We start from the raw sequence: 26,065 nt of genomic DNA, 5'->3' as shown, positions 1-26,065 counted from the left end.
GTGGAAACCTATATCTACACAAAGGAATGAGGAGCACGAGAACTGACAACTACATGGGTAAACATAGAGGCTTTTTTTCTTACAATTTAAATACTTTTGGGGCACCTGGGTGGCTCAGTCGGTTAAGCGTCTGACTTTGGCTCAGGTCATGATCTCATGGTTCGTGGGTTCGAGTCCCGTGTCGGGCTCTGTGCTGACAGGTAGCTCAGAGCCTGGAGCCTGTTTCAGAGTCTGTGTCTCCCTCTCTCTCTGGCCCTCCCCTGCTCATGGTGTCTCTATCTCTCTCTCAAAAATAAATAAAACATTAAAAAATTTTAAATACTTTTAAAAGGCAACATATTTTTTAATGTTTATTTATTTATTTATTTACTTATTTATTTTGAGAGAGAGAGAGAGAGAAAGGACATGAGTGGGAGAGGAGCAGAGAGAGAAAGAGAGAGAGAGAATCCCAAACAGGCTACCCACTCTCAGCGCAGAGAGATGTGGGGCTCAATCTAACGAACTGTGAGATCATGACCTGAGCTGAAATCAAGAATTAGACGCTTAACCAACTGAGCCACCCAGGCACCCCAGCAAAATGCTTGTTTAAGGCAAGAGAGAGAGGCAGGGGAAGAACCCAGTATTGTGAGAAACAGATGAAATAGACATGTATAAATAAAATATATGGCGAACAATGGCACAAATGTTGGGAAGGGAGAAATGGTAATATACAGTTTTAATTTCTTATATTATACATGAAGTAATACATTATCATTGGATGGTAAACATTATATAATAAAAGTTAATAAAAAGTTAAAGATAAATGCTAAAGCAACTACTAAAATAAGACAAAGAGTTATAATGAATCAACAAGGGAGATAAGAGAGTATCATGAGAAAATACTCAGTAAGGGGTGCCTGGCTGGCTCAGTCAGAAGGGCATGCAATTCTTGATTTTGGGGTAGTGAGTTTGAGCCCCACATTGGGTAAGAGATTACTTAAATAAATAAATGTTAAAAAAAAATCGAAAATCCGGAAGAAGACGAGAGAGAGAAAGAGAGAGGAAGCAAAGAACAAATAAGACCAATAGAAAACAAATAGACAGTAGATTTAAACACAACTATGTGGATAATAGCAGAGCTTCAAAATAAATGAAACAAAAGTTGGTTGGATTGCAATGAGAAATAGATAAATCCATGAATAAAATCAGAGATGTCAGCACTCCACTCTCAATAATTAATAGAATAATCAGACAGAAAATCGAGTAAACAAAATCAGTAAGAATGGAGACTAGACCAGAACTATCAATCAACTTGACCTGACTGACATTTATGGAAGATTTTACCTAGCAAACGCAGAACACACATTTCCTTCAGCTGTATATAAAATATCTACAGAGGTAAACCATTTTCTGGACCATAAGACAAGTTTGAAAAAATTTAAAAGGATTCAGGTCATACTATGTTCTTTAACCAAAATTGATTTAAATTGGAAACCAGTAACAGAAGTAGATCTGGAAAGTCCCCTAAATACTTGGAAACTAAATAATACATCTTTAAATAGCCTATGGGTCAAAGAGGAAATCAACAGGCAAATTATAAAGTGAACTGTAGTGGGAAATTATAAAATGAACTGAATATATGAAAACAGCATATCAGAATTAATGGGATGCAGTGAAAGCAATACTTAGAAGTATATAGTACAAAAATGCCTGTACTAAAAGAAAGTTTAAGGGGCACCTGGGTGGCTCAGTTGGTTGTGCGTCTGACTTCGGCTCAGGTCATGATCTCGCAGTTTGTGGGTTTGAGCCCCGCATCGGTTTCTGTGCTGGCAGCTCAGAGCCCGGAGACTGCTTCAGATTCTGTGTCTCCCTCTCTCTCTGCCCCTCCCCTGCTCATGCTCTGTCTCCCTCTGTCTCAAAAATAAATAAAAACTATTAAAAAATTTTTAAATGAACTACCCCAGCTTTCACCTTAAGGAACTAGAAAAATAAGAGAAAAATAAGCAAAATAAACAAAATAATAAAGCTCAGAGTGGAAATCAGTGATATGGAAGACAGAAAAACAATAAAGGAAATCAATGAAACCAATATTACTGAGAATATTGATAAAGGTGACAAACCTCTAGCTAGACCAATCAGGAAAAAGAAAGAGAAGAAACAAATGACCAATATCAAGAATGAGAGAGTTTGGGAATGCAACCTGGTACAGCCACTCTGGAAAACAGTATGGAGTTTCCTCAAAAAATTAAAAACATTTGGGTACCTGGGTGGCTCAGTCGGTTAGGTGTCCGACTTTGGCTCAGGTCATGATCTCACGGTTCATGGGTTCAAGCCCTGCATCGGGTTCTGTGCTGACAGCTCAGAGCCTGGAGCCTGTTTCAGATTCAGTGTCTCCCTCTCTCTCTGCCCCCCCCTCAAATCGTGCTCTCTCTCTGTCTCAAACTTAAATAAAACCAAAAAAGTTTTGTAAAAAAGGACTCTTAAAAAAAATTAAAAACAGAACTACCCCACAACCCAGCAATTGCACTGCTAGGTATTTATCCAAGGGATACAGGAGTGCTGTTTCAAAGGGTCACATGCACCCCAATGTTTATAGCAGCACTATCTACAATATCCAAAGTATGGAAAGAGACCAAATGTACATCGACTGATGAAGATGTAGTATTATATATATCTATATATATAATATATCTATATATGTAATACTATAATATATATTATAATACTATAATACCATATATATGTATATAATACAATATATAATACTCTATATATATTGGAGTATATATAACACAATATATATATTGGGGTATTACTCGGTAATCAAAAAGATTGAAGTCTTGCCATTTGCAACTATGTGGGTGGAGCTGGAGGGTATTATGCTAAGTGAAATTAGTCAGAGAATGACAAATATCATATGACTTCACTCATGAGGACTTTATTTTTTTTAATTTTTATTTTTTTACAAATAGTTTATTGTCAAATTAGTTTCCACATAACACCCAGTGCTCATCCCCACAAGTGCCCTCCTCCATGCCCATCCCTCCTCCCCCCTACATCCATCAGTCCTCAGTTTTTGTCAGCATTCAAGAGTCTCTCATGGTCTGCCTCTCTACCTTTCCCCCACCATTTCCCCCCTTCTTCTCCCGGTTGGTCCTCTGTTAAGTTCCTCCTAATTCTCCTATACGTGCACACATGTGATATTTGTCCTTCTCTGCCTGACTTATTTCGCTCCGCATAACACCCTCAAGGTCCATCCGTGTTGCTACACATGGCCAGATTTCATTGTTTCTCATTGCCATGTAGTATTCCATGGTATAGATAAACCACATCTTCTTCATCCATTCATCTGTTGATGGACACTTAGGCTCTTTCCATGTTTTAGCTATTGTGGAGAGTGCTGCTATGAACATTGGGGTACATGTGCTCCTATGCCTCAGCATTTCTCTATCCCTTGGGTAAATTCCTAGCAGTGCTATTGCTGGGTCATAGGGGAGTTCTATTGTTAGTTTCCTGAGGAACCTCCACACTGTTTTCCAGAGGGGCTGTACCAGTTTACATTCCCACCAACAGTGTAGGAGGGTGCCCATTTCTCCACATCCTCGCCAGCATCCAGAGTTCTCTGATTTGCTCATTTTAGCCACTCTGACTGGCGTGAGGTGGTATCTCATGAGGACTTTAAGAATCAAAATAGATGTGGGGCGCCTGGGTGGCTTAGTTGGTTAAGCGTCCGACTTTCGCTTAGGTCATGATCTCGTGGTTCGTGGGTTCGAGCCCCTCGTCTGGCTCTGTGCTGACTGCCAGCTCAGAGCCCGGAGCCTGTTTCAGAGTCTGTGACTCCCTCTCTCTCTGACCCTCCCGTGCTCACGCTGTCTCTCTCTCTCTCTCCTAGAAATAAATAACATTAAAAAAATTATAAAAAAAAGAATCAAAATAGATGAACATAAGGAAAGGGAAACAAAAATAATATGAAAACAAGGAGGGGGAACAAAATATAAGAGACTCTTGAATATAGAGAACAAGAAGTGGGTTGCTGGAGGGGTTGTGGGAGGGGGATGGGCTAAATGGGTGAGGGGCATTAAGGAATCTACTTCTGAAATCATTGTTGTACTATATGCTAACTAACTTGGTTGAAAAAATTTTTTAAAGTATTAAAAAAAAGAATATGAGAGGTAACATCCTCACCGTTTTTACAGATATTAAAAGGATAATAGGAGATGCTTGTACACCAACATTCTTAGCAGCATTATTCACAACAGCCAAAAGGTGAAAATAACCCAGTGTCCAACAACAGATGCATGGATAAGCAAAATATGGTAGATACATATAGTGAAATATTATTTGCCCATAAAAAGAAATAAAATTCTGACACATGATCCAACATGGATGAAACTTGAGGACACTATGCTAAGTAAAACAAGCCAGACACAAAAGCATCATATGTATTGTATAATTCTACTTTTATGAGGTATCTAGGGTAGGCAAATTCGCAGAGACAGAAAATAGAATAGAGGTTACCAGGGGTTGGGGATTGAGGGAGAATGGGGAGTTATTGCTTAATGGGTACAGAGTTTCTGTTTGGAATGATGAAAAAATTCGGGAAATACACAGTTGTGATGATTACACAACATTGTAAGTTTATTTAGTGCTACTGAATTCTACACTTAAAAATAGTTCAAATGGTAGGTTTTGTTATGCATATTTTACCACAATTTTAAAAAAGAATAATAAAGGAATATTATGAACATCTTTATCGCAATAACTGGCAACAAGTTCCTTGAAAGACACAAAATACCAAGGCTCAATCAGGAAGAAATAGATAACTTGAATAGCCCTGTATCTATTAAGGAAATTGAATTTGTAATAAGACATCTTCCCACAAAGGAAATTCCAGACCCAGATGGCTTTTTTGGGTAATTCTGCCAAATAGTTAAGGAAAAAATGATGTCAATTCTACACAAATTCTTCCAGAAGATTTAAGAGGAAGGAATACGCCCCCATCTCGTTCTATGAGACTAGCATTACTCTGATACTAAACCAGAGAATGTCATCATAAGAAAACTGCAGTAGACCCTTGAACAACATGGGTTTGAACTGTGTGGGTCCATTTATAAGTGGATTTTTTTTTTTTATTTTGCAAGAGAGAGAGCGCGCGCAAGCAAGCCTGGGAGGAGCAGAGAGAAAAGGAGAAAGAGAATCCCAAGCAGGCTCTGAGCTGTCAGCGCAGAGCCCAACTCGGGGCTCAAACTGATGAACCATGGGATTATGACCTGAGCTGAAACCAAAAGTCAGACAATTAATCAACTGAGCCACCCAGGCACCCCTATATGTGGATTTTTTTAATTTTTAAAAAGTGTTTATTTATTTATGCGACACAGAGCACGAGTGCGGGAGGGGCAGAGAGACAGAGGGAGACACAGAATTAGAAGCAGGCTCCAGGCTCTGAGCTGACAGCACAGAGCCCGACACAGCGCTGTGGATTTTTTTTAAAGTTTGTTCTTCATTTTGAGGGAGAGAGAGAGAGAGAGAGAATAAGGGAGGGGCAAAGAGAGATGGGGAGAGAAAGAATCCCAAGCAGGGTCCATGCTCAGCTCAGAGCCCAACTCATGGCTCAATTTCAGGAGTGCGATCATGACCTTAACTGATATCAAGAGTTGGAAGCTCAACAAACTGAGCCACCAGGCACACCTATATGTGGAGTTTTAAAAATAAATATAGTACAGTACTGTATATGTATTTCCTCTTCCTTATGAATTTCCCAACATTTTCTTTTCTCTAGCTTACTTTATTATAAGAATATAGTATATAATAAATATAACATCCATAATATGTGTTAATCGACAGTTTATATTATCAGTAAGGCTTATGGTCAACAGTAGACTATCAGTAGTTAAGGTTTTGAGGAGTCAAAATTTATATGCAGAGTTGCAACTGTGCAGGGGGTCAGTGCCCCAACCCCCGTGTTGTTTAAGAGTCAATTGTAGGGGCACCTGGTTCGCTCAGTGTGTGGAGACTGTGACTCTTGACCTCTGGGTCTTGAGTTCAAGCCCATGTTGAGCATAGAGCTTACTTAAAAAATAAGTAAAATGTTTAAAAATAAAAGAGTCAACTGTATACACAGCTATCCTTCACAAACAGAGATGCAAAAGTTTTTAGCAACATTTTAGTAAATCAAATCCAACAATATATACAAAAGTAAATACATCAGGACAAAGTTGAATTCACTCCAAGAATGCAAGAAAAACCATATGATCATATGGACAAATGCAGAAAAAGCATTTGACAAACTCCACCAACCATTCCTGATTTAAAAATAAAACTCTTAGAAAACTAGAAATAAAAGATAATTATCTTCTCGACATGATATAGAGCATTTACGAAAAACCTATAGTAACCTTAAACTTCTTTAAAGTTGTAATTTTGGTTTTTTTTTAAATGTTTATTTATTTTTGAGAGACAGAGAGAGAGAGAGCAAATGGGGAAGGGGCAGAGAGAGATGGGGACACCGAATCCATCTGAAGCAGGCTCCAGGCTTTCAGCAGTCAGCACAGAGCCTGATGCGGGGCTCGAACCCACTAACCACGAGATCATGACCTGAGCCGAAGTCGGTCGCTCAACCAACTGAGTCACCCAGGCGCCCCTTTAAGTTTTAATTTTGATTCCAGTTAGTTAACACAATGTCTTATTAATTTTAGGTGTACAATATAGTCTCATTCAACACTTCTATACACCATCCAGTACTCATCACGACAAATGAACTCCTTAATCCTCATCACCTATTTCACCCATCTTCCACCCACTTTCAGCAACCATCAGTTTGTTCTCTATAGTTAAGTCTGTTTCTTGGTTTGGCTTCTTTCTCTCTCTCCCTTTTCCCCCTTTGCTTGTTTGTTTTGTTTCTTAAATTCTATATAGGAGTGAAATCATATGGCATTTGTCTTTCTCTGACTAACTTATTTCACCTAGCATTGTACTCTCTAGCTCCATCCATATCATTGCAAATGGTAGTAACATCAAACTCAATAGTATAAGACTGAATGTCTTTCCCCCTAAGATAAGGAACAAAGCAAGGATCTCCATTCTCATCACTTCAATTCAACATTGTAACGGAGGTTCTAGCCAGTGCAATAAGGCAAGAAGGAAAGAAAAGGTATACAGATTGGAAAGGAAGAACAAAGCTGTCTTTATTTGAAGATGACATGTATGTATGTATTCATTTATGTAGAAAATCATGTGGAATCTCCAAAAAACCACTAGGACTTTAGCAAGATTGCAGGATACAAGATCAGTATACCACACTTAACTGTATTTCTAAATACCAGCAATGACCCTTAAGGAATTGAAATTTTTTTCTTTTTTAAATTTTTTTAAAATTTATTTTATTTCTTTTTGAGACAGAGAGACAGAGAGACAGCGTGAGCAGGAGAGGGACAGAGAGAGAGGGAGACACAGAATCTGAAACAGGCTCCAGGCTTTGAGCTGTCAGCATAGAGCCTGATGAGGGGCTCGAACCCACAAACCGGGAGATCATGACCTGAGCCGAAGTCGGACGCTTAACTGACTGAGCCACCCAGGTGCCCCGGGAATTGAAATTTTAAAACGCCTTTCATAGGGTGCCTGGGTGGCTCAGTCGGTTAAGCCTCCGACTTTGGCTCAGGTCATGATCTCATGTTTTGTGAGTTTGAGCCCCAAGTCAGGTGAGCATGAGCCCCGCTTCGGGTGAGTTCTGCTTCGGTCAAGCTCTGTCTCTCTCTCTCTCTCTCTCTCTCTCTCTCTCTCTCTGCCCCTCATGGGAATCCCCTCTCTCTCTGCACTTCGCTCACTTGTGCCCTCTTTCTCTCAAAAAAATAAAAATAAAGTGACATTCATTATGGCATCAAAAATATGGAAGTACACGTACGAGAACTGAACACTGAGTACAAAGCTTTGCTGAGAGAAATTAAGAATTTAAATAGAGAGATACACCAGGTTCATGGATCAGAAAACTCATTATAATAAGATGTCAATTCTCTCAAGGTTAATTTATAGATTCAATGCAATGTCAGTCAAAATCCTAGCATGTTTTGTTTTGTATAAATGACAAGCAGATTCTCAAATTCATATGGAAATAAAAAGGACCAAAATGGCTTAGAGGGGGACCTGGCTGGCTCAGTTGGAAAAGCGTGCAACTCAATCTCAGGGTCAATGAGCTCAAGCCCTACGTTGGATGCAGGAATTAGTAAAAAGAATAATAATAAACTTGAAAAAAATTAAGGGCGCCTGGGTGGCTCAGTGTGTAGCAGGATTCTGGCACAGAGAGTCGTGACACGGAGGCTTTTCTTTCTAGGAAGCAACTTTATTTCTGCCAGCACTGACAGTTGGGTTCATACCCAAAGAACTGAGCCCCGAACACCACGTGGCGTAGTTTTTAATATAATTTTTACTTCTTTGTCTCTCCATGTGTTAACACACAAACATGCAGTCTGATTAAGTGGTCTCGTGTTACAAGGTCATGAGGGATATTGTCATGTATGCATATAGCCAGGTTGCCTTGAGGTTTTTCTTTTTCTTTCCTTAGGGAGGGGACCCTACCCCATTCCCTCTTTGATGCTCGGACCCCCCTATTTAGGGTCAAAGAGCACCATCTTGGTTTAGAGGTTTATATTTTATAAGATCATTGCATGAGTGGCTGTCTTTTTTTTAAATTATGGCCTCAGTGAGACCGGAGGCAGACCATACAAGCAGGGGGAGCTAAGCAGGGTAAGACTAAGCACTCTCCTAAAATTAGGAGGATAATTCCCATGAGGGTTTTGAATCCCCTGAGAGTTGAAAACCATTGCGGGCAGTTGAGTTATAAAATCTTTGGCTTAGGCATGTTAAGTTGTTTTTTAATTTTTTAATGTTTTATTTATTTCTGAGAGAGAGAGAGAGATAGCGTAAGCAGGGGGAGGGTCAGAGAACTAGGGAGACACAGAATCTGAAGCAGGCTCCAGGCTCTGAGCTAGCTGTCAGCACAGAGCCTGACTCAGGGCTCGAATCCATGAACCGTGAGATCATGACCTGAGCCAAAGTCGGACGCTCAATCGACTGAGCCACCCAGGTGCCCCTAAGTTTTTTTTAAGTTTTTTTTTAATGTTTATTTTTGAGAGAGAGAGACAGAGACAGAGTGCGAGTGGAGGAGGATCTGAGAGAGGGAGACACAGAATCTGAAGTAGGCTCCAGGCTCTGAGCTGTCAGCACAGAGCCCCACGCGGGACTCAAACTCACAAACAGCGAGATCATGACCTGAGCCAAAGTCGGACACTCAACCAACTGAGCCACTCAGGCACTGTGGCATGTTAAGTTTTTAACAGAGACAATGATGAACTTTTTTCCCACTAGGCAAGACAGATTTTCCCAATAATTGAACCTTTGAGAAGCCAAACCCCCATAGTAGGACTGGGGTATTTTGTTTTTCTATAAGGTTTGTGGGGATCTAATTTTTTTAGTCTCTTATGGCCATTGTTTTCCCATGTTGGTACCAACAAAGTATCCTAACCACAAAAGGAAGGTGAGTGTTAACAGAAACCTCTCACCACATTTCCAGGCTGCCAGGGCAGCCTCGGCCAATCCCATGGCAAAGAGTAGAGCAAGAATCACAATAATAGTGAGAAATTAGACGTGACAGTGCATCACAGTAGAGAAACAGACAAAATGAGGACAGTCTTTGGTTTCATTGGACTGTCTGCCGTGGGTAGATTAGTCAGCTTCCAGAGTGACTAAAGCAGGGCTTCAGTCTCCCGGAGCCTCTGGAGGTGAGGATTGCTTCTTCCGTATGGTCAGCTTGCATGGCGTTGATGGATCAGGAATGCACTCTCAGTTTTGAGATGCCAGCTTCACTCTGCAGTAGTGAACCCAGGGACCCACTTCAGCTACCTTTACTGCAGTAGGGGTGGACAAAATGAGAGTGAACCGGCCCCTCCAGAAGGGTTTTATGGGTCGGACTTTCATTCCTGTATCCATATTACATCTCTGAGTTTAAAGGGGCGAGGGTCTGTGGTCAGATTTACAAGTAATCGCTCCCTGACCCAGTGGTGAAAGGTGGTTAGGGTAAAGCCAAGGGTCTGCATCTGTTGTTTTAGGGTTAGATTGTCTATCTCATTTAGATTCCCTCCTTACGCCCCTGATAATGGGGGGAGGGTGCCCATAAAGGATTTTATAAGGGGAGAACCCCATCTGCTTCTTTAGTCTCCCACTTGTAGCTGCAGTCTGCCTCCCTGAAGGTCCTTTATCTCTCCCCGCCTAATGTTAACCCTTTCCTTACTTATTTCTCCCCCGGAATAGGGCCTGTAACTGCTATTAGGGAACAAACGATGACCGTTCTGGCTTCTTCAAGCTGATAAGGGACAGTGTGGGCATACAGCAGTTAGAGTCTACCCAAGGGTCGGTCGAGTGGCCCACAGTATGGTTTTACAGGAAGGCTGGCAGGCATGAGGCAGCATAAACATTAGCAGGCACAAAGAGAAAAACACAAAGATTTTACTGACCAAGAAGATGGCATCTTAAGATAATGTCTACAGTTTCCAAATCTGTCAAATAATCTAGGGGAGACCCTGGCTTTGTAAACAACATATGTCAGGGAATCTCTCATAACCCAGGTGATGGAGAAGCAGGAGCAGTAAGTAATCAATGGTGGCTCTATTTCCGCGAGTTTGGCCCAAACTTAATTAAAAAAAATTTTTTTGAGCATCTAATGCTTGTGAGGTGTGATTTAGAGTTTTGCTGAGTCTAAGCAGACAGTCTACTTTTTTTTGAGGTGTTAAAACTTTTTCAAGAGCCAAGAGTTCTACTAGAGAAAGAGTCAAGGCAGCCATTTACCATTATTAATTTGTAAAGTTTTAGGTAAGCCAAACCTGGGTATTATTTTATAAAGCAGAATTCTTATTACTTTTTGTGCCTTGTCTGTCTTGTAGGGGAAGACCTCTACCCAATTAGTAGAAGTATTAATCCATACAAATAGATATTGTCTTCTTTGGTTTGTTTGTTTGTTTTTAACAGCTCCACTTCACCTGTAGGACCTTGGGGTACGGACTGTGACCAAGCAAGATTTTTCTTGGTTGTCGTAAGCTGCACTAATTTTATTTTGGTCTAACAGTAACGTACATGTTGATCATTGGTCAGTGAGGAAAGGGATTAAAGAGCCAAGGTCAAGAAGGTCTATTCCCGTGCCTTTTTCAACAATGCCCACATAAATGTGTTTCAGCCCTGTGGACGTACATTTTTGGCATACGATGGGCTAAATTTAGTAAAATGCCTCCCATGTATCTTAGTAAAAGCCCTTTATATGTCATCCATCCCTCATATGGCAGAGGCATCCATTTCTCTGCTAAACAAGAACAACACAAATGTGGAGGATTTTGAGGCCAACACCAAGGGTATTGCCATAATTTTCTCAGCCTTTGGATCAAAGGAGGAGGAATTTTAATCTTAACCTTGTGTACTTTTAAAAATCCATTTATTTTAGGGGCGCCTGGGTGGCTTAGTCAGTTGAGCGTCCGGCTTTCGCTTAGGTCATGATCTCACGGTTCGTGGGTTCGAGCCCCGCGTCGGGCTCTGTGCTGACTGCCAGCTCAGAGCCTGGAGCCTGTTTCAGTCTGTGACTCCCTCTCTCTCTGACCCTCCCCTGCTCATGCTGTCTCTCTCTCTCCTACAAATAAATAAAACATTAAAAAAAATTTAAAAAAATCCATTTATTTTAACTTTAGTCCATCCTGACCACACAAAAAATTTCTTTTTAAAGATTTTCCTTCACGAACCTTCTACAACTTTTCTTTGCATTTAGATTTTGTCCCAAGCCATTTTTCCCCCAAATAACCAATCTCATTTAGGACAAAATTACTTTCTTTTACCTTCGACAAAAATATATTTCCATTTCTTATATCTTTCTTTTATATCTCCTACTTTTCTACATACAGGGTTGCTTTTTTTTTTTAATGTTTTATTTATTTTTGAGAGAGAGAGAAAGAGAGAGACAGCATGAGCAGGGGAGGGCCAGAGAGAGAGGGAGACACAGAATCTGAAGACAGGCTCCAAGCTCTGAACTAGATGTCAGCACAGAGCCCGATGTGGGGCTCGAACCCACGAACCACGAGATCATGACTTGAGCTGAAGTCAGACGCTTAACCTACTGGGCTACCCAGGGGCCCCCAGGGTTGCTTTTCTTATTTTTATCAGTTTTAACTACATGTAGCAGAATTTTAACTCTTGGAAACTTTAGTCTCCAGTGAAAACTAAGTAGTAACCAATTGTGAACTCTGTGTTACATCAGAATTTTTTAGACACAAACTTATGAATCCATTAAGCACAAAGCATGTTTTTCAACAGTTCCAAATATCCTTATTTTTTTTTCTGCAACAAGTCAGAAACACAAACCTACATCTAGTAATCAGTGCTTTAGCCTCTTATCTTGTTAGATATCCAATGAATTCAATCTCAATTTATCATGGAAGCAAACTTTAACTTTTAGGTTACCAAAGACTTTGAAAGTTATCTTAATAATTACCCATGAAAACTTTGAGACAGACAAAATTAATCATCACTTTAAGTCATCCTTTTGTTAACAAATTGGAACAGAGATAACATGAGTCTAATTGACCATCAGCAAATCTAGGTAGAATAAAAGATTTTTTTAATGTTGATAAACATTGTCTATCTCAAACCAACAAACTTAAATTAGCTTAAACATTGAATACGTTTTACTTGTGTCCACATAAGACAATTTGTTCCCCATGGTTCATTTTTACCTGGAACGTTGGTGGGGAAATCTGATGTTGGTGGTCTTCGTTCCTCAACATCTAGGGTGGGAGGAAGAGCTGATGGTGCCTGAAGCATTGAGGAGCCAGTTATGTAGGCTGTACCCCAGGTGGTACAGAAGCGGGAGGGAGGGAAGGAAAGGCAGAAGAGACGAGGTCCTGCAGAAGGCAGAGAAAGAGAATTTCTGGTTTTATTTGTTTTGTTTTCAACCAGTAGAATTAGGCAGTTCATGTCAGTCCAGAGAAGATAGGGAATTTCCCTGAAAACACAAGGAGTTTCAGCAGCTGCTTGGGAATATTCCATAAAGTCCCTGTTCTGGGGTAGACTAACCAGAGATAGTTGGCTCTAATTATCACAGTCGTTGACCCAGGAAATGAACAAGAGACAAGTTCCCATACACAGTCACACGGCGACTCCAACCTGTCGCCTAGCACCTCAGACTTGCAGCTTCGTTCCTCTTCCCTTGTGGACTTACTAGTGCCACTCTGGGAGGTGATCAGGCTCTCCTTCTGCCTATTACGGGCAGGTCTACCAAAACCAACCCTGGTTCTTACCAGTCTGACGGGCGCTCCCTGGGTCTCATGGGTTCTGTTAGTACACACAGGGTCCTTGCCCCAGCATGCCAGGAGGGCTAGTTTCCTGCAGATCAAGCGGTCCACTAGTGCCAGGTGAGCCACCTCTCCCAACGCCCTGAGGTTCGCAACTCTGGTGGCAAAGGAGGTGGAAACACACTGTCTACGAATCCCTGATGAGAGCCCCCAAGTAATGTAGCAGGATTCTGGCATAGAGAGTCGTGACACCGAGGCTCTTCTCTCCAGGAAGCAACTTTATTCCTGCCAGCACAGCTCAGTTGAGTTCATATTCAAAGAACTGAGCCCTGAATGCCATGTGGTGTAGTATTTTATATATTTTTACTTCTTTGTCTCCCCTGTACGGTAACACACAAACTGATTAAGTGGTCTGATTAAGTGGTCTCATGTTACAAGGTCGTGAGGTATGTTGTCCTATATGCATATAGCCAGGTTGCCTTGAGGTTGTTGTTTTTGTTTTTGTTTTTGTTTTTCTTTCCTTAGGGAGGGGACCCTGCCACAAGTTGGTTAAGCATCCAACTTCCACTCAGGTCATGATCTCCCGGGTCTGGTCAGTGAGCTCCATCCCTGCATGGGGTGATCTTGAGCCCTGCTTTAGGTTCCACACTCTCTCTCCTCTCTCTCTCTGCCCCTCGCTCACTTGTACTCTCTCACCCTCAAAAACAAATAAAATTGTAGCTATTTCTAGAAAAAAAACCCAGCAACTTAGAAAAGCAACAACAAATTTGGAGGACTTCCTGACTTCAAGATTTATTGTAAAGTTATATTAATCAAGACATTGTGGTATTGGGGTCAAGACAGCACCATATATCAATGAAAGAGAACAGAAACTCCAGAAATAGACCTACACACATATGGGCAATTGACTTTTGAAAAAGATGCAAAGGCAATGCAGAATGAGCAATATTTTCAACAAATGACGGACCAATTGAATATCCACGTGCCCCCCCAAAACAACTCAGAACAGTAATTGCCCCATGGAGCAAGGGATTGACTAAAAGAGGGAGGAGGGAAATTTCTGGTAAACAGTCCATATCTTGATAGGGGTATATTCATCATTTGTCAGGATGCTATAAATTTTGACTTGTGAATCTTGCTGTCTGGAAATTTTACCTTTAAAATGCCTATAAATAGGGGCGCCTGGGTGCCTTAGTTGGTTAAGTGACCGACTTTCGCTTAGGTCATGATCTCGCGGTTCGTGGGTTTGAGCCCCGCGTCGGGCTCTGTGTTGACTGCCAGCTCAGAGCCTGGAGCCTGTTTCAGTCTGTGACTCCCTCTCTCTCTGGCCCTCCCCTGCTCACACTGTCTCTCTCTCTCTCCTAGAAATAAATAAAACATTTTTAAAAAATAATAAAATGCCTATAAATAAATATTGGACTCTAGTAAATAGATTTTCTCTTGTAGAGGTGTGGCTTAACAATTCCCTACATCTCTTTGTGTGATCTAGGCTTCAGGAAACAAATATATTAGTATAATGGCAGCTAGGTTACTTGCAAACAGAATTACAGATCTAAGAAGGAAGGTATAAATATGGATGGAGGGAGGTGCCTGGGTGGCTTAATCGATTAAACATCGGACTTCGGCTCAGGTCATGATCTCATGGTTGGTGGGTTCAAGTCCCGCATTGGGCTCTGTGCTGACAACTCAGAGCCTGGAGCCTGCTTCAGATTCTGTGTCTCCATTGCTCTCTGCCCTCCCCCTGCTTGCACTCTGTCTCTCTCTCTCTCTCAGAAATAAACAAACATTTTAAAAAGTTAAGAAATAAATAAATAAATATGGATGGAGACAAGAATGTACCCTGAAGACCTGATTTGGAATTGGAGGTAACAAGATGATCTCACGATTTTAGATAAGACAGTCAGAGAAAGAGAACTATGTGTGTGTATTTCCCATGTATGTTCTCAGAGGGAACGTGGAAGTAGATACACCTTTAGCCGTAAGCAATGTATCCACTTAGGATACAGATTTGGTTTCATTTCCCATGACAAAATTTTTATTGTGAAATAATTTCAGATTTACAGAGAAGTTTTATACCCTTTATTGGGATGTTCCTATGTTAACATTTTTGCCACTTTCCTTTATCATTTCTCTCCCTCTCTCTCTCTCTCTCTCTCTCTCTATGTGCATGCGTGTATGTGTGTGTGTGTGTGTATTTGTGTCAGGGGTCCTCAAGACCATCCCCCAGTCAGGTGATTCAGTAGGAGGACTTACGAGATTTAGTATATAGTGGTACTCCTAGCTAAGGTTTATTACAGTGAAAGGATAGAGCCATGGTAGGCTCACTCAGAACAAAGGACCCAGATGGAATCTTGAGAAATCCATGCACAGACCTCCTTAGGCTGCCCACCTCCCCTGAGCAGAGGGAAAAGGGACATGGGCCGAAGTCCAGAGGAAACCAGGCACAAGCCTCTAAGAGTCCTCTACCAGTGGAGTTGCACAGGATGCATTTAATCTCTCCAGCAATGAATTGTGACAACACAGGTGACATGTTGTCTACCAGGGAAGCTCATTAGAGACTCAGTGCCTAAGGTTTTCACTGGGGGATGGTTACTAGTCACCCTCTAACTGTCGTGGAGCAAAATTCCAGACTTCCTAAAGGAATGCAGGGGCTCAGCATAAATCACATTGTTTGTACAAACAGTTTGGCACAGTGAACATCCTTATCATTTAGAAAAAGTTTTACATCATGTAGGGAACAGTTTACCAGCCAAGTTTCCAGATGTCAGTCAGGGAGCTAACCTTGCAATCAAGTCTTTGTGAAGATAACCAGTCTCAGGCCTACTGTGTTAATGCTTTCCTGTACAAAGATCTCTAAGAGAAAGCTATTCCCCTATATAACCACAGTATGATTATTGAAATCAGGAAGTCAGTACTGATATAATCCTGATATCTGTTTTACAGACATTATTCAAAGTTTGCCCACTGTCCCACTGACATCATTAATAGTAAAATAAAAACCTTTTTTTTTTTTTTTTTCCTGGTATGGGGATTCAATCCAGAATCACATGTTGCACAGAGTTGTCATGTTCCTTTAATCTCTTTAGATGTGGATCATTTCCTCAGTTTTTCTTTTTTTTATGACCTTGATGTTTTTGAAAGAGTACAAACTGACAAAATCAACGTACAGAAATCGGTTGCATTTTTATACACCAACAATGAAGCAACAGAAAGAGAAATCAAGAAACTGATCCCCTTCACAATTGCACAAAAAACCATAAAATACCTCGGAATAAACCTAACCAAGGATACAAGAGATCTGTATGATGAAAACTATAGAAAACTTATGAAGGAAATTGAAGAAGACACAAAGAAATGGAAAAACATTCCATGCTCATGGATAGGAAGAATAAATATAGTTAAGATGTCATTACTACCTAAAGCACTCTACACATTCAATGCAATTCCAATCAAAATTGCACCAGCATACTTCTCAAAACTAGAACAAACTATCCAAAAATTTGTATGGAACCACAAAAGACCCCGAATAGCCAAAGTAATACTGAAAAATAAAACCAAAACGGGAGGTATCACCATCCCAGACTTCAGCCTCTACTACAAAGCTGTCATCCTCAAGACAGTATGGTATTGGCACAAAAACAGACCCATAGACCAATGGAACAGAATTGAGAACTCAGAAGTGGACCCAAAAGTATACAGCCAACTGATCTTTGACAAAGCAGGAAAGAATATCCAATGGAAAAAAGACAGCCTTTTTAACAGATGGTGTTGGGAGAACTGGACAGCAACATGCAGAAGAATGAAACTAGATCATTTTCTCACACCATGCACAAAAATCAACTCAAAATGGATAAAGGACCTGAACGTGAGACAGGAAACTATCAACACCCTAGAGGAGAAAGCAGGAAACAACCTCCTTGACCTCCACCGCAGCAACTTCTTACTTGACACATCCCCAAAAGCAAGGGAATCGAGAGCAAAAATAAACTGTTGGGACCTCATCAAGATTAAAAGCTTCTGCACAGCCAAGGAAACAACCCAGAAAATTAATAGGCAACCAACGGAATGGGAAAAGATAGTTGCAAATGACATATCAGATAAAGGGTTAATATCCAGAATCTATAAGGAACTCACCAAACTCCACGCCCGAAAAACAAACAACCCAGTGAAGAAATGGGCAGAAGACATGAACAGACACTTCTCCAAAGAGGACATCCAGATGGCCAACAGACACATGAAACGATGCTCAGCATCCCTCCTCATCAGGGAAATACAAATCAAAACCACACTGAGATACCACCTCACGCCAGTCAGAGTGGCTAAAATGAGCAAATCAGAGAACTCTAGATGCTGGCGAGGATGTGGAGAAACGGGCACCCTCCTGCACTGTTGGTGGGAATGTAAACTGGTACAGCCCCTCTGGAAAACAGTGTGGAGGTTCCTCAGGAAACTAACAATAGAACTCCCTTATGACCCAGCAATAGCACTGCTAGGAATTTACCCAAGGGATACAGAAATGCTGAGGCATAGGAGCACATGTACCCCAATGTTCATAGCAGCACTCTCCACAATAGCTAAAACATGGAAAGAGCCTAAGTGTCCATCAACAGATGAATGGATCAAGAAGATGTGGTTTATCTATACCATGGAATACTACATGGCAATGAGAAACAATGAAATCTGGCCATGTGTAGCAACATGGATGGACCTTGAGGGTGTTATGCTGAGCGAAATAAGTCAGGCAGAGAAGGACAAATACCATATGTTTGCACGTATAGGAGGATTAGGAGGAACTTGACGGAGGACCAAGGGGGAGAAGAAGGGGGGAAATGGTGGGGGAAAGGGAGAGAGGCAAACCATGAGAGACTCTTGAATGCTGACAAAAACTGAGGACTGATGGATGTGGGGGGGAGGGGGGATGGGCATGAAGGAGGGCACTTTGGGGATGAGCACTGAGTGTTATGTAGAAACTAATTTGACAATAAACTATTTGTAAAAAAAAAAAAAAAAAAGAAAGAGTACAAACTGTTATTTCATAGAATGTCCCTCAATTGGGGTTTGCTTGGTATTTTCTCACCATCAGATTCAGGTTTGGATTTTTGGCAGAAACACCACAGAAATGAAGTATCTTTCTTGGTACATCTCATCACTGGGTAGGAAATACCACTTTGTCCCCATATCTGTGATTAATGTCATCCACTTGGTTGAGGTGGTGTCCACTGTTTTTCTCCACTGTAAAGTTACCATTTTCTTCATTATAATTAAAAAGTAATTTGCAGCAGGCGGGGTGAGGGGGTGCACCTGGGTGGCTCAGTTGGTTAAGTGTGCAACTTCAGCTCAAGTCATGATCTCACGGTCTGTGAGTTTGAGCCCTGTGTCCAGCTCTGTGCTGACAGCTCAGAGCCTGGAGCCTGCTTTGGATTCTGTGTCTCCCTCTCTCTCTGGCTTTCTCATGCTTGCACTCTGTCTCTCTCTCTAGGGAATAAACAAACATTTATAAAATTTTTAAAAATAGGGGCACCTGGGTGGCTCAGTCGGTTGAGCGTCTGACTTTGGCTCAGGTCATGATCTCACGGTTCGTGGGTTTGAGCCCCACGTCAGGCTCTGTGCTGACAGCTCAGAGCCTCAGAGCCTGGAGCCTGTTTCAGATTCTGTGTCTCCCTCTCTCTCTGACCTTCCCCTACTCATGCTATCTCTCTCTCAGAAATAAATAAAACATTAAAATTTTTTAAAAATTTAAATAAATAATTAAAAAATAAAAATGTTTATTTTTAAGAGAGAGAGAGTGAGCACGAGCAGAGGAGTAGCAGAGAGAGGGGGACAGAGGATCCGAAGCGGGCTCCATGCTGACAGCAGCAAGCCTAACACTGGACTCAAACTCACAAACCTTGAGATCATGACCTGAGTGGAAGTCAGACGGCCAATCGACTACACCATCCAGACGCCTCTTCTACATTTAATAGTTGGCAATTCTCTGTAAGGAAGTTTTCCCTTGTCTTCCATTCATTTATTTAGATCCGTTTGCACTCAAGGATTCTTTTAATGTTTTAATTTTTATCTTTAAGGGTTTGTTTTTCAATGCTTATTTATTTTTGAGAGACAGAGAGAGACAGAACATGAGCAGGGGAGGGGCAGAGAGAGAGGGAGACACAGAATCCGAAGCAGGATCCAGGCTCTGAGCTGTCAGCACAGAGCTCAATGTGGGGCTCAAACCCACAAACCTTGAGATTGTGACCTGAGCTGAGATTGGACGTTTAACTGACTGAGCCACTCAGGCACCCCAATGATTTTTATTTTTTTTAAGTTTTGTTTATTTTGAGAGAGAGAGAGAGAGAGAGAGAGAAAGCGTGAGTGGGGGAGGGGAAGAGAGAGAGGGAGAGAGAAAATCCCAAGCAGGCTCTGCACTGTCAGTGCAGAGTCTGATGTGGGCCTAAAATCCACAAACTGTGAGATCATGACCTGAGCCAAAGTCAGACACTTAACCAACTGAGCCACCTGGGTGCCCCAAGGATTTAATTTTAAGTAATCTCTACACCCAACATGGGGCTCAAACTCACAACCCAGGGATCAAGAGTCGCAAGCTCTACAGACTGAGCAAGCCAGCTGCCCCCCAGAGATTCTTTTTAAGTTCAAATTTATTCAATAGAAGGTAAAACAAGATGCCCCAGGTTCATCTCGTACTTTCCTTGACCCAGCCCTAGAATCAACCATTTCAACAAGGAGCCCTGGTTCCTGTTAGTAGAAAGTGATAATTAGATCAAAGAAATCAATTAGAGGTACATGAATTGGAAAAGAAGAAATAAAGATACCTTTATTTTCAGATATAAATCATCATTGCAGATGATTTTGTACCTGGCAAACTAGAGAATCAACGATAAAATCAATGAAATCAATAAAAGTGTTCAGCAAAGTGGAAGGATGTAAAATTAACATAAAGAAGTGAATGGCCTTCATGGGGTGCCTGGCTGGATCAGTTTGTAGAGCAAGTGACTCTTGATCTCAGGGTTGTGAGTTTGAGCCCCACAATGGGTGTAGAGATTACTTAAAAATAAAATCTTTTAAAAAAGTCATCAGTGGCCTTCATATATGCAAATAATAACCAGTTAGATTAGAGGACATAATGTGAAAACTCCACTTAAATTAGCAACAAAGAAGATAATATACCTTAAGAAGGAACCTAAGATGAAATGTGAAAAAAATCTATGTGAGGAAAACTTTAAAATGTGTTTGTCAGGGGCGCCTGGGTGGCTCAGTCGGTTAAGCGTCCAACTCTTGATTTAAACTCAGGTCATGATCTCATAGTTCATGAGACTGAGTTCTTTGTCAGGCCTGCTTGAGATTCTCTGTCTCCATGCATGGCTCCAGTGGCACAATCGGTTAGCGCTCGGTACTTATAAGACAGTAGCCGGTGGGCTATGTCGAGGTTGTGAGTTGGAGCCTCACCTGGAGCTGCTTTTACTGCTCTGCCTGCGGCCCGGGGAGAGCCGTGGGATTCTCTGTCTCTCTCTCTCACTGCCCTTCTCCCCCCCTCTCTCTCTCTCAAAATCAATAAATATTTAAAAAATGCTTTTGTTAAAACCCATAGATCATTACAGCACAAAAAATGAATCTTAATGTATGAAAAATTTAAAAAAGTCAACCAGGAGATCAGGTAATCCCAGGATGGAATGCAGACTATGACTATGAGAACATAATCAAACTGTATTACAAATAAATAACATGAACTCAGGCAAACCATGAGAGACTCTTGAATGCTGACAAAAACTGAGGATTGATGGATGTGGGGGGGAGGGGGAGGGGCATGGAGGAGGGCACTTGTGGGGAAGAGCACTGGGTGTTATGTGGAAACTAATTTGACAATAAACTATTTGTAAAAAAAAAAAAAAAGAAAAAAGAAATAGGACCCACCACATTTAAAACTTTGTTCTAAATCAAAAATAATAATAATAATAATAACATGAACTCACAGAAGGGGGAGGGAGGAGACATGCTGAACTAAGTAACCTTTGAAAAGGTATTTTTAAGAAATGTTGATTTATTTATTTTGAGGAGGGAGGGATAGAGAGAGAGAGAGAGAGTGAGAGAGTCCCAAGCAGGCTCCATGTTGTCAGTGCAGAGCCGGACACAGGGCTCGATATCACAACTATGAGATCATGACCTGAGCTGATAAGAGTCAGATATTTGACAGACTAAACCACCCAGGTGCCCCAGAAAATGGTATATTTTAAAAAAAAATTTTAGCGTTTAATTTATTTCTGAGAGAGAGAGAGAGACAGCATGAGCAGGAGAGGGACAGAATCTGAAACAGGCTCCAGGCTCTGAGCCAGCTGTCAGCACAGAGCCCAACGCGGGGCTCGAACCCACGAACCGTGAGATCATGACCTGAGCCGAAGTTGGACGCTCAACCGGCTGAGCCACCCAGGTGCCCCCAGAAAGTGGTATTTTGACTGTCAACTCCAATGGTAAAGACAAAAGGAACCATAGAAGAGCATTTAATTCAATGTTGGCAATATTTATTTCCCATAGAGCTACAAGTTAACAATTCTGACATTGTTACATATGTGTACTGCGATTGAATAATTAAGTAAATGGGTGGTGGATGGTTGGAGCCAGATTTCTCATGGCTGGAATGGGAGGACACAGATAAGCACAAAAAGATGGAATGAACCATGCTGTACTGGAATATCAGTATGAATTCATATTTGCTTTAAAATACATACAGATGGATAGATACAGAAATATAGATATGTGTGTATACATGGATCAGTATACATATCTTTATTTCTAAGATACTATGATCATAAACATGACCAAAAGACAACTGACAATCTGGGAGAAAATACATGTAACATCTATTGCAGTAAGTGTTCATATCCTCAATATACAAAGAACTCTTAAAACTTAAGGGGAAAATGGGGCACCTGGGTGGCTCAGTCGGTTGAGCATCAGACTTCAGCTTGGGTCATGATCTCCTGGTTTGTGGGTTTGAGCCCCACATCAGGCTCTGTGCTGACAGCTCAGAGCCTGGAGCCTGCTTTGAATTCTCTCTCTCTCTCTCTCTCTCTTTCTCTCTCTCTGTTCCTCCCCTGCTCACTCTATCTCAAAAATAAACATTTAAAAATTTTTAAGGGAAAAAGGTCAAAAGAGCCAATAGAAAAATGGGCAAAATATGTGAACAATTTACACATTAAAAAGGGATATTAAAATAACCCTTAAACATATGAAAAATGTAATCTTTCTCATAATTAGAGAAACAGAAATGAAAACTACACTGAGAGAGGAGCACCTGGGTGGTTAAGTTGGTTAAACATCAGACTCTGGATCTCAGCTCAGGTCTTGATCTCAGGGTCGTGAGTTCAAGCCCCTTGTGAGGCTACACACTGGGCATGGAGCCCACTTTAAAAAAAAACAACACAAAACTACACTGAGAGAATGTATAAATGGATGGTGAAATATCTACACCATGGAATTCTATTCATCAATAGTAAGGGGGGGAATTCTGATATACACAACAAGTTGGATAAATCTCAAAAGCATTATGCTGAGCAAAAGAAGCAAGACATAGAAGAATGTAAACTGTCTGATTCTATTTGTGTGAAACTCTAAAAAAGACAAATACAGTGACAGAAAGTACATCAGTAGTTGCCTGAGGTTGGGGGGGTGTCAGGATGGGGTACAAAGGAAACTTTTGGGGCACAATGAAAGTGTCCTATATATTGATTGTGGCAGTGGTACAAGGTTGTCTACATTTGTCAAAGTTCACTGAACTGGACCCTTAGGTATATGTATTGTTAAAACAAACAAACAAGACAACAGGAACAAAATGGAGCTGCTTATGCTAAGCCCCACTTCACCAAACCAAGACTTAATTACTATTTTTTGGCTCTCCCAGAAATGGAATCGTACACAATCAATCAGGAACCACTCTGATCAGAGCACTAGTTTGGTAGTTTGCCTGACAGGCTCCTGCTATCCCTAAAGGAAAGTAACCTTGTAATAACCCATTTGGGTTTTTTGCTTAGAAAATTTCCTTATTCCCACTCCCTTCTGGCCATAAAAGTCTTTTATTTTGTACAGCTTCTTGAGGCTCCTTTCCATCTACTAGATTAGATGCTGTTGTAGCAGGATTCTCGCATAGAGTCGTGACACCGAGATGGGGTTTTTTTTGTTTGTTTTTGTTTTGTTTTGTTTGTTAGGAAGCAACTTTATTTGTGCCAGCACAGCTCAGTTGGGTTTGTACCCGAAGAACTGAGCCCTGAACACCACATGGCGTAGTTTTTTTAAATATATATTTTTTTAAATTTCCCATATATGGTAACACAGAAACCTGTTGTATGATTAAGTGGTCTCATGTCCAAGGTCGACAGGGATGTTGTCATGTATGCGTATAGCCAGGATGCCTTGAGGCTTTTTTTTTCCTTTTCTTAGGGAGGGGACCCTACCACACTGCCTAATTCAAATAGATTTTTGCTCAGATAAACTCTTAAAATTTTAAATAAGCTTCACTTTATCTTTTATGGGTGGGGGAGGATGAGGGAGAGGATTTCAATAAGGTTCATGAAATTACAAAACAGAAAAAAGACCCTTGGCTGAAAACATTTTCCCACAGCAGGCAAATTATTTACCCCTATGAAAATGAGGGCAAAATAAGCCTTCCATGAGATACCATTTCTTATCTCTCAGATCAGGGGAAATTTTAAAATACGACAACTTAGTCTGTTGGAAAAGCTGTAGGGAAACAGGCTGTCAAATATGTTGCTAGTGGGAATAAAATTGGAAGGGCCCTTTTGGGAGGAAATTTGGACATACCTAACAAACTATATATGCATTTTTTGATGCAGTAATCCTGGTCCTATGTATTTACCCTAAAGATACACCTCAGATAATACAAAAATACATATATGTACAAGGGCATTCTTTTTGGGATTGTTTATAATTGCAAAATATTGGAAACAACCTACATGGGCAAACATAGGAGAGTGGTTAAATTATGTCTAATAATGGGGGACTGTGTGGCTGTGAGAGAGAAAGGAGGTATTATCAAATGAAAAATGCAAAGCATGCTATCCTTCGTGTAGGATAAATAAGACAATGTACATATATCTGTTTATCTGAGCGAAAAGAAACACAGAAGGGATAAACCAGAAAGTAGAGTGGTTACCTCAACAAAGGTGGGAGGGGCAAAATGGAATTCAAACAGAAACAAAGGAATCTGACCTTATTTCAAATGAATCACACAGCCTAACTGAAGGGGTTGGAGGAGGAGGAGGAGGAGGAGAACTAACCCAAGTAGTTTTTAAAACACAGTATTTTGACTCCTATAAGATTAAAGACAAAAGGAACTGCATCAAATATTGAAGACTGTAAAACCCAGTATTTTGACTATAGACGGTCATGAGCCTAAGGACAAAAGACTGTAAAACAACTACTGAACTCTAGTTGATAGGTTTGTTTTTTGGAGTCTTATGGTTTAACAATTCTGGTTATTTAATGTGTATTTTATGATTACACAAATAAGTAGATTTATTGTGGGTAATGAGAGCCAGGTTTCTTTCTGTTGGAGAAGGGATTTACAAATATGGAAAGTGAGAAAACTAAAATAAACCTTGTGTTGTTCAATGTAAGGTATTAGTAATGAACTTATGTTTTCAAAATATAGATACCTATAGTAAAATATATAAATAGGTATAACTAGATAGATTAGAATACATACATATGTTTCCTAGCTGTGTACACTAAGAAGGCCTAGAAATAATTACACCCTAGCAGCAATGAACACTTCGTCAACTGCGGCTGAAAAAGAATAAAGTGAGTCCGTAGCATCTTGTAGTGCCAACAAGAAAGTGCTAAAAATAAAAACAAAAAACAAACCTGTGATGGCGGCATACCAAAGGGACACAGAAGTCAACTTGAAGAAACTCCCACTGGCCAAATCTAGAACAGTTTGAGCAGCAAAGGAAATAATAAGTGATTATAATTCGTTGAATAAAATAAGTCTGTACAGATATATATTCATAAATGGAGAAGAGAAAGGTTTTTCTTACAGTAGAACAGCAACTAATAAATATCAAAGGGATGTTGGTGTTAGAAAATCATCAATAAACACTGAAGCCAATGGTTCAGAAATTTTATATAGGAAGAATGATAATGAAAAGGTGGTAAAACGTAAACAATTGATGAATCCGGGTAACGGCTACATAGAATTTCCTTGTACCAATCTTGTTTCTGTGTACATTTAAAATATCGAAATGAAGTTACCACCCCCCCCAAATAAATGTAAAGAAAATATGGAGCATGCTAGTACTGATATATCTCTAAACATGCTTTCTAATGCTTTTCTTTCCCAGATAAAAACTACTGCTAGGGTGGCGGGTGTTGCGAAGAGGGCCAGAAAGCACAAGAGAGGCTTATAAAGCATTTTACTATTTATTTGGACGTTCCTGGTGTTTCGCCATCCTGTATTTGTTTTGTTTTCTAAACGAAGCTTTTTCGTTTGATTCACTGCCATTCTTTCCTCTCAGATATTTTAAATTTATTTGTGGCTAGGCCCTTTACCTAACATGATACACAGCATCACATTAAGAAAAACAGCGTCAAAACTTACAAAAAAAAAAACAAAAAACGCCAAGGGCTTCACAGGAGGCGGGATTCCCCTCTCGGTTCACACGGAGGAGGGCGGGAATAAGACCAGCGCAAAGCTTCCGCTTTCATTTCTAACATTATAAGTCAACCGTTCTGGTTAAAGGAGTAAGGCGGAAGGGTGATTT

The 26,065-nt window shown here is 40.6% G+C and overlaps 1 long non-coding RNA gene across 2 annotated transcripts in view; it reads right to left on the bottom strand.

Moving 5' to 3' along the window:
• LOC120221007 overlaps positions 1–26,029 on the bottom strand; it is a 43,152-nt gene extending 17,123 nt beyond the window's left edge. For both annotated transcript variants that reach the window (XR_005525708.1, XR_005525709.1), the window contains exons 1-3: positions 25,903–26,029; positions 25,170–25,232; positions 12,741–12,908 (exon numbers count right to left, since the gene is read on the bottom strand). This is a non-coding gene — a long non-coding RNA (uncharacterized LOC120221007). The remainder of the gene's footprint in view (positions 1–12,740; positions 12,909–25,169; positions 25,233–25,902) is intronic.
• Positions 26,030–26,065: the final 36 nt, after the last annotated feature.

The sequence above is a fragment of the Hyaena hyaena genome, unplaced genomic scaffold (genome assembly GCF_003009895.1).
Source record: "Hyaena hyaena isolate Hyena2069 unplaced genomic scaffold, ASM300989v1 scaffold_754, whole genome shotgun sequence".
NCBI classification, from domain to species: domain Eukaryota; kingdom Metazoa; phylum Chordata; class Mammalia; order Carnivora; family Hyaenidae; genus Hyaena; species Hyaena hyaena.
The sequence above is the reverse complement of the archived record's forward strand: the minus strand, read 5'-3'. Positions and strand labels throughout refer to the sequence as shown.